Genomic DNA, 9,026 nt, shown 5'->3' on the forward strand with positions numbered 1-9,026 from the left:
ATAAAGCTGGTCAATAAAAGGTTTTTATGTTTTATATAAAAGATGATCGGGTTGGGGGGGGGGGTGAACTAATGGGACCTGAATTGGATAGAGAACAGTAGGCACACACACGCACACACACACAGATACACACATTCACATACACAAACAGACAGACACATACACAAACCTGTACACGCACGTACACACATATATAAAAAAAAATACATACTTGTATGCAGACAATATATATACATACATGCACACACATGCACGCATACACACACACACGCATACACACACACACACTCATATATATATATATATATATATATATATATATATATATATATATATATATATATATATATATATATATATATATATATATATATATATACATACATAACATAGATAGACAGATAGGGAGGTAGGTAGATTAGAGATATAGATATAAATTTCTTTATATCTTAACGTAGATATACTGTAGAAAGTAAAAAATCTGCAGTATTCGTCTTGCGGAAGCATCTCTTAGAGCTTACAGTGTTAAAAGGCACACAAATATATCAGTAGCAGAGGAATAGCACTTGGTAGTGGCGTTGGAATGGCTAAATCCGTCATCAGTAGTTAGCATCCTGTAGTAACCACAGTGTTGTCACGTGTTTCGTCACGTGTCGTGGTGACGTGTATTTAACGAGTTAAAGAGAGAGACGCAAAGGCGAGAAACTACGAATGAGTCGAGCTTTGAACGTCTAAACGAGAACCACAAGTCGAAGAGAAGAAAACGAAAAAGAAGAATGAGAACTCACTGCCGTTAAATGACAATTTCTACAAGGAACGTTTGGACATATCTATAATGAAACGAATGAAAAAGTTGTTACAATTGAATTCTGTATTTTCGGTCAGTTATTTATCTTCATATCTTAATATCAAAGTATTTATCTTCTCTGTGATTACAAATGAAGTTTCCACAAGACTGTCATAATGCTATATTCTTTGTTGCATAGAAATCTGTATTTCTGATCCTTTATTTTTCTGCGTATATTTGATAACGAAATATTTATCTCTATTTTATGTCAATAAACTAACAATTTTCACCAGACGTCATCTGGCTATATTTATTTATGAAGTCTGTATTTCCGGTCAGCCATCTTTTCTTTGTATCTTGATAGCGAGATATTTATCACTTTTTGTGATAAGAAGCGAACATTTTCCGCACACATACTTAGATAAATTTAACTTCAACTGATAGTTGTTTCGGCGGAGGTAAAGAATACGTACACTACCTGTTTTCGGCGTAACAAAAACACTAATCCTAACCCTATACACTAACCCTAACTCTAAACACCGGGTGTACGTATTCTTTTCTTACGCCGTTGTTTCATTCTTCTGCTGACGATCAAAAAAGCAGAAATACATGTTTAGCTGCGAAATACAAATATATATATATATATATATATATATATATATATATATATATATATATATATATATATATACACAGACATGCCAGAAGTAAATAGACACCTTTAATTTTCAAAATTTCTGATCTAAGCGTCTTAATATGTTTCCAGTAGTGTAGAATTTACAATGTAATTATTCTTTTTCATTCCATGTGCCATTATATTAAACATTTGCGAAGAGTAACCATGCCACGCACAAAAAATTCAGCAGAACAGTCGGATTTTCAAAGATGTTGTATTATTGGGCAATCTGAGGCTGGTCTTAGCCAGCGAAAAGTTGCCGAAAATCTTCAAATTCCACTTGCTACTGTTAATAGAATTATAGTGCAATTCAAAAGCAAAGGAAAAGAATCAACAGATTCTCGTCCCGGCCGACCTGAGCCCTTGGAAAGGAAGCTTCGCTGTTTGAAAAGAATTGTGGAAAACGAACCCCGTTCGAAAGCTTCTGACATTACAAAACAGCTAGAAGTTCGTCCAAGAGAGTGTATTACATATCTGCATAAGCTTGGGAATTATGGACGAGCGAGCAGCTAGAAGAAAGCCTCTCCTTCAAGCAATTAATATCAAATAAAAGATTTTGAAAATTAAAGGCGTCTATTTACTTCCTATATGACTGTGTACATATATATATATATATATATATATATATATATATATATATATATATATATATATATATATATATATATATATATATATATATATATATATATATATATATATAATTTATTTAGGCAGCAGTAAGCAAATGTGTGCCAGCAAGGAGAACTATAACTATCATTAAATATGACTGAAGGTGTTATAAACACCTACATTGCTAGAAATAAGAGCTAAACACTCTAATGCTGCAGTCAACGCACATAATTGTCTACACACATGCCGACAGGGACAGTGATCACCCGAAAAGCAGCGATCGACACACTTCGAGACTGACCGGTCAGTTTCAGGTTCCGCCGTAGCCTATTCCATGGGATCGGCCCGACTCGGCTGATTCTGGACGACGGTCACTCTCAGCATATTTGTCGACGCCATAGAAATCTATGAATGGTTTAATGAATCGCTAATGTGTATACAAATAATTTATTTAGGCACACACACACACATACATACATACATACATACATACAGACAGACAGACAGACAGACAGACAGACAGACAGACAGACAGACAGACAGACAGACAGACAGACAGACAGACAGACAGACAGAAATTAATAAATGAAGCTGTTCAAAAGCAGTGTTGACAATTTTACAATTTTTCCCAAAAAATTCTAACTTAAGATCGGAATACGATAGAACAAAAGTCCCAGAACATATTCACAGATGTAAGCTCTGTTGCTGCTGCCATGGAAAAGCGTTGCTAAGAGAAATACGATCTCATATATTCTCAGAATGGTTTTCTGAACAAATGAACGTATGGCATAATGCCGACTTTCAATAAATGCAGATATTTATATTAGGAATATTTATATTTCTTGCTGTGAAGAATTTCATTGTTCTTCATTTCTTGTAGTGAGATCTTCACTCTATTACGTACAAATATATTCAATGCATCCATACATACACGTATGTAGGTGTATGTGACATATATATATATATATATATATATATATATATATATATATATATAAATTTCTAGTGAAATATATTTCAATTCTTTAATATATTATCATGTAAGCGTTAGAAAGAATTCGATACTCTAACTAAAATTATTTGAAACTGATATTTAACCAATACATTATCGCTGTCGATATTGGAAGATTATTAAAAAAATTTCTAGGACAAAACGTTTTAAATGTTTACAGAAGTATCTTTAATAAATTGGTTCTGTTATTTGGTTGATAAGTTGTGATAAAAAAACATTTTGGAAACAATATAAATATTTAGTTTTGAACACGAAGTTGATGAGAGTAACATATAATGGTAACAATATATATATATATATTTGCATATTTACATATGTATATGTAAATACTTACACCTATACGTTTATATATATATATGTATATATATATGTATGTATATGCATATATATATATATATATATATATATATATATATATATATATATATATATATATATATGCATGCATATGTGGGCACAGGACGTAACGAAACGTGTACAAAAAAAAAGTACGAAGCACGAGTACATGGAACATGATCTGTTCTTTCAAGCAACGAAAGACGCAAATGGAAAACAAAACAAGCAACATAAAACACGACCCTTCATCAGTTGTTGGCTGTTTTCTAGTCTCGTATTTCGAGCATTTAACAAGATACGAGACTAGAAAGACAGCCAGCAACTGATGAAGGGTCGTGTTTTATGTTGCTTGTTTTGTTTTCCATTTGTGTCTTTCGTCGTTCGAAAGAATAGTTCATATTCCATGTACTCGTGCTTCGTATTTTTTGTTGTACACGTTTCATGACGTCCTGTACTCACGTATGCTTATATATATATATATATATATATATATATATATATATATATATATATATATATATATATATATATATATATATATGTATGTATAGATGTAGGTATGTACATATACGTATGTATATATGTATATATATATATACATTATTTATATTATTATATGATCGAACGCCACGCATCCGTTTCAAAGTAAGTTTTATCTATCTATCTATCTATCTATCTATCTATATATATATATATATATATATATATATATATATATATATATATATATATATATATATATATATATATATATATATATATATAAGAAATACAAAATATGAAAATAAGAATGCTGGCTGGCTGATTGGTAAATATCCAGATAGAGAGTAAAGTATATAGACAGTTAACATAAGAGGTGCAGGATGAGTAAGGAGAAATAATCATAGAGTAGGAGGAGGAGGAGGAGACTGCGAAATTTGTTTTATTTAATTTAATTTTAAAGTAATAAATATATTTTTTTCGCTTTTGAAAATGAATCTTCATTTCAACCTATTCCACCATAAACCATCAAGAAATTTAATAAAACTTCAATTATATTCCATGCATGCCATATTTTCTGATATTACCGACCATGCTAACGTTTACATCGGCTCTTATTACACAGATATTGTGTACATTACGACAGCTATTATTTTTTGTAAATTGGACCAACTCTCACCGAACCAAACGTGACTATCACGTCTATATTTTCAGGTCTGATGTAAGTATGTACATATAAGTATGTATATCATATATATATATATATATATATATATATATATATATATATATATATATATATATACGCGTGTGTGTGTGTGTATCTTTGTGTCTGTGTTTGTCCCCCACCATCGCTTGACAACCGACGTTGGTGTGCTTACGTCCCCGTAACCTAGTGGTTCAGCAGAACAGCCCGATAGAATAAGTACTAAGCTTACAAAGTTCCGGGATCGATTTCTCTGACTAAAAGGCGACAAATGATTGAAACACATGAAAGAATTTATTCTTTCAGAGGGAACTGCTAGAAATAACAGCCAAATCGTCATCGAGTCACAGTTTAAAGTTTAGAAAATAAAAGCGCGCTCAAGATATATGGCTACTCCTGCGCCTATATAGCCATGCCTGCGCCTATATAGCCATGCCTGCGCCTATATAGCCACTTCTGCACCTATATGGCTACTCCTACGCCTTGTTGACAATATTGTAAAGATTATAATTGTAAGATTCTTTTAGAGATTCCGAAATTGGATTTCGATATTCCTGACTTAAAAGATTATTTACTGTTTGTTTCGAGAGAGGAAGTTAAACCTTTTGGTCCAAACTGGAAGAGTGTCGAAGTTGGCAGAATTCCATAGAAGAAGATAGAAAAGCTTGGTTAAGACACTCTACAACTTCTGCTCCATTTATTTGGCAACAACTACAACAATTCGACAAACGATAATATAACAAGTAAAAGTGTTGCTCGGGGAAAGACAAAGGAAATTTAAAACAAAATACATTTCCAGTTCAATTAATTGTTGGTAGATATTGTTTTGGCCGTCTGTAGCCTTTAACTTGCTTCGTTTCACCACGACGACGACGACGACGACGACGACGACGACGATGATGATGATGATGGTGATGATGGTGATGCGATGGTTCTTGGAGATCGAAGGCAATGGAAGGGGGCCGCCGCCTGTATTCTGATGTGATTGGAGCAGTTGAAAAACGTGAGAAACACTGATGAAGTCAATGGTAAGGCACCGAACTATATCTAGCAATCGATGGATCGTTTCGACTGTGTGATTTATAGGCTTAAGATCGATATTTCTCGCATGACAATGATTGAGTCAAATCACCGAGAGCATCAACCTTTACCACCGCTACTGCCACCACCACCACCACCACCACTACCACCGCCACCACCATCACCACACCATCATCACCACGGTTATCAGTAGCAGCGGTAGCAGCAGCATCAATATTATCATGTTCATAAGTACGACGTTATTATCACCACCACCACCCACACCACCACCCACACCACCACCCACACCACCACCCACACCACCACCCACACCACCATAATCCTCCTCCTCCTCCTCCTCCTCACCATTGTTATCATTTTCATGTCCCGGATAAAGATGTTTCTTATCTTCCTCCTCCTCCTCCTCCTCCTCCTCATCATCATCATCATCTTCATCATCATCATCGACATCATCATCACCATCGCCATCACCATGGTCATCATCATCACCATCATCACCATCAACCTCGCAACAGCTAGAGAGACTAATAGACCCCTAAATACAAGCACCATCTGGGTCGTTTCCCTCCCTTCCAGTTCTACCACCGACCCCACCATGACCGCTACCACCACCACCAACAACAACAACAACAACAACGCCACCACCAACGCCACCACAAACTCTTCTCTGTAACATTAATGAATGAAGTGAAACAAAAGAGCTCCTCCCACCACCACCACCACCACCTTCACAATCAATATTGCTCTCTTTCAGCTTCTTCTTTTCACTGAACGAGAAATCAGTCGCCGTCATCATCAACATCATCATCAACATCGACATCATCACCATCATCCTCATCATCACCATCACCATCATCATTATCATTTTAAGGGTGGGCGGGACGGGGAGCATTAGAGATGCCATTGAGATGAGAGAGAAGTCTAACGGCGTTATGCTATATACATGCATACATACATACACACGCACACATGCATATATGTATATATATATTAGACAGACAGACAGGCCGACAGATAGATCAAGTACATGTGCATGGATGTATATATTTATGGACATATATATACATTTCTGTAACGCTACATTTGTCCGTCTCTTTCTTTCAATTTATCTATCTATCTATATACACATGCACACACATACATATATATCTATACACGCATATACAGATGCGTCTATGGTAGATATATACATACGTGTGTATGTGAAGAGAATGAAATATGAATGTGTGTGTGTGTGTAGAGAGAGAGAGAGAGAGAGAGTGAGAAATAGAATAAAATTTGAAAGCTTGTGTGTTTGAGTGTGTTTGTGTTTGTGCGTGTGTGTGTGTGTATGTTTTTTTATGTATGAGTACATGCGCGTGTGTGTGTGTTTGTGTAATGACATTTAACAAAAGTAAATAAAATTAGTCCAACATAAAATCGAATTTGAAATAAAATCTGTTTAAAAACTCTTCCACTTTGGTATTCGTTAATAACAATTTGCCAGAAGTATTTTGACAGCAGAACCAAGATTTTGATGTCTCACTTGTTAACCTTCCATTTTCAATTTTTGGCAAACGATTTGCGCAGTTTTGATATATTATTCTTGGAAATATATCAAACGGCTTTCAAAATGTTGATATCAAGTTTTAACGTCGGCTGAAGATTAATTTCCAATTTGGGTTAAAAATCTAAGGAAATTTTTGCGTTTCTAAGTATAACGTTTCTTCAAACCACACACACACATACACACACACATACACACACACACACACACACACACACACACACACACACACACACACATACACACATATATTCACATATGCTTCACTATTATCATCATATTGCACATTCATTTGCAGATTAATTATGGTTCCAAAGAAACCAATTTGGTCTTTGATAATCATCAATTCTTCGGTTACGGCTTCGTCCGTACTATTATATTTGCATAAGAACAATTCGGAAGAGAAATGTTTAAATTCTATGATATGGCGATAAATATAGCAAAAATTGCTAACTTTAACCATATTATTCTCTTTCATATTGCATCGGGCGTCTCATGTGTGAGAGAGTACAACTGACCGTCTTAGAATTACTACTACTGCTGCTGCTGCTGTTGTTGTTGTTAAGGAATTGAGCAAGCAGAATTGGTAATTCAGCTGGTAAAAATCCTGAGCGGTGTTTCATCTGAAAGCCGAGTACGACTTTGCCTTTCATCCTTTCGGTGATCGATAAAGCAAGTACCAGTTGCATACTGAGGTTGATGTAATCGACTATCCCCCTCCCCTTAAATGCCTGGCTTTGTGTTAATATCGACTATGATAAAAGTAGACGTGAGATGAAAGACGCCGCCGCCGTGGCCTAACAGCCTCTCTAAGACTGACCTCAGACTGACCTGGGATTAGACAACAACTGAAACAACAACAATTGCAATGACTTCTTGGTTCACGGCTGCCGCTGCTGCCGCTGCTGCTGCCGCCATCACCATATTAAGCATGGCAGGCATTGAGGTATTTAGTTCCGTTCAATTTTACGTCTCTGGGTCGATAAAGTAAGAACCGGCCAAGTACTGCGTTCGAGTTAATTCACTGCTCCAAAACCACCAACCTACCCGCGACCACCCCCGGCCCCCCGATATCTGTTGGACTTGTGCCAACGTTACAAATTATTATTACCACCACCACCACCACCACCATCATCACCGCCACCATCATCACCGCCACCACCACCACCACGACCAACACCATCACTACTGCACTACTACTACTACTACTACTACGACTATCACGACAACTACTACTATCACCACTACTATTATTTCTATGACGAATTCTACTACTATTACAGTCTCTACTACCACTACTATTATTATCTCTACTACTACTACTACTACTACTACTACTACTACTACTACTACTACTACTACTACTACAGCAGCGAGGACCATCGTTAGTGCTCCGCAACCCCGCCACGCCATCCCCAAGTGTCGTCTTGAAATAAACTGGTTTCTATTTTCGAAGTAATTTATAAAATTGGCATTTAACATCTTTAGTCTGTTGGGTGGATTAAAGATTGTTGATTGATTGGATTAAAGATTGTTGATTGATTGAGCTTGAACTGCTTAAATGCTTTCCACACACACAGACACACAAACACATACGCACGTGAACCCACACGCACACAGGCACATATACATACATAAACATGCACAGGTACACACACACACGCGTACACACACACAGACATGCATATTTACTAACGTGCACAAACATGTGTGCGCGCATGTGTTTCTATATACGTGTGTGTGTGTGTGTGTGTATGTATATGTATATACTGTTTATATTTATATATATAAAAATACATATACACGACAACACATACATATATACGTACA

The 9,026-nt window shown here is 35.8% G+C and overlaps 1 long non-coding RNA gene across 1 annotated transcript; it reads left to right on the plus strand.

The window, feature by feature from the left end:
* Window positions 1-583: 583 nt before the first annotated feature.
* LOC149133133 (uncharacterized) lies at window positions 584-2,031 on the plus strand. The gene is made up of 2 exons (XR_016243892.1): window positions 584-880; window positions 1,622-2,031. It is a non-coding gene; the product is annotated as an uncharacterized LOC149133133 (long non-coding RNA).
* The last annotated feature ends 6,995 nt before the right edge of the window (window positions 2,032-9,026 follow it).

This window comes from Octopus bimaculoides, chromosome 12 (genome assembly GCF_046866305.1).
Source record: "Octopus bimaculoides isolate indiv1 chromosome 12, ASM4686630v1, whole genome shotgun sequence".
NCBI classification, from domain to species: Eukaryota; Metazoa; Mollusca; class Cephalopoda; order Octopoda; family Octopodidae; genus Octopus; species Octopus bimaculoides.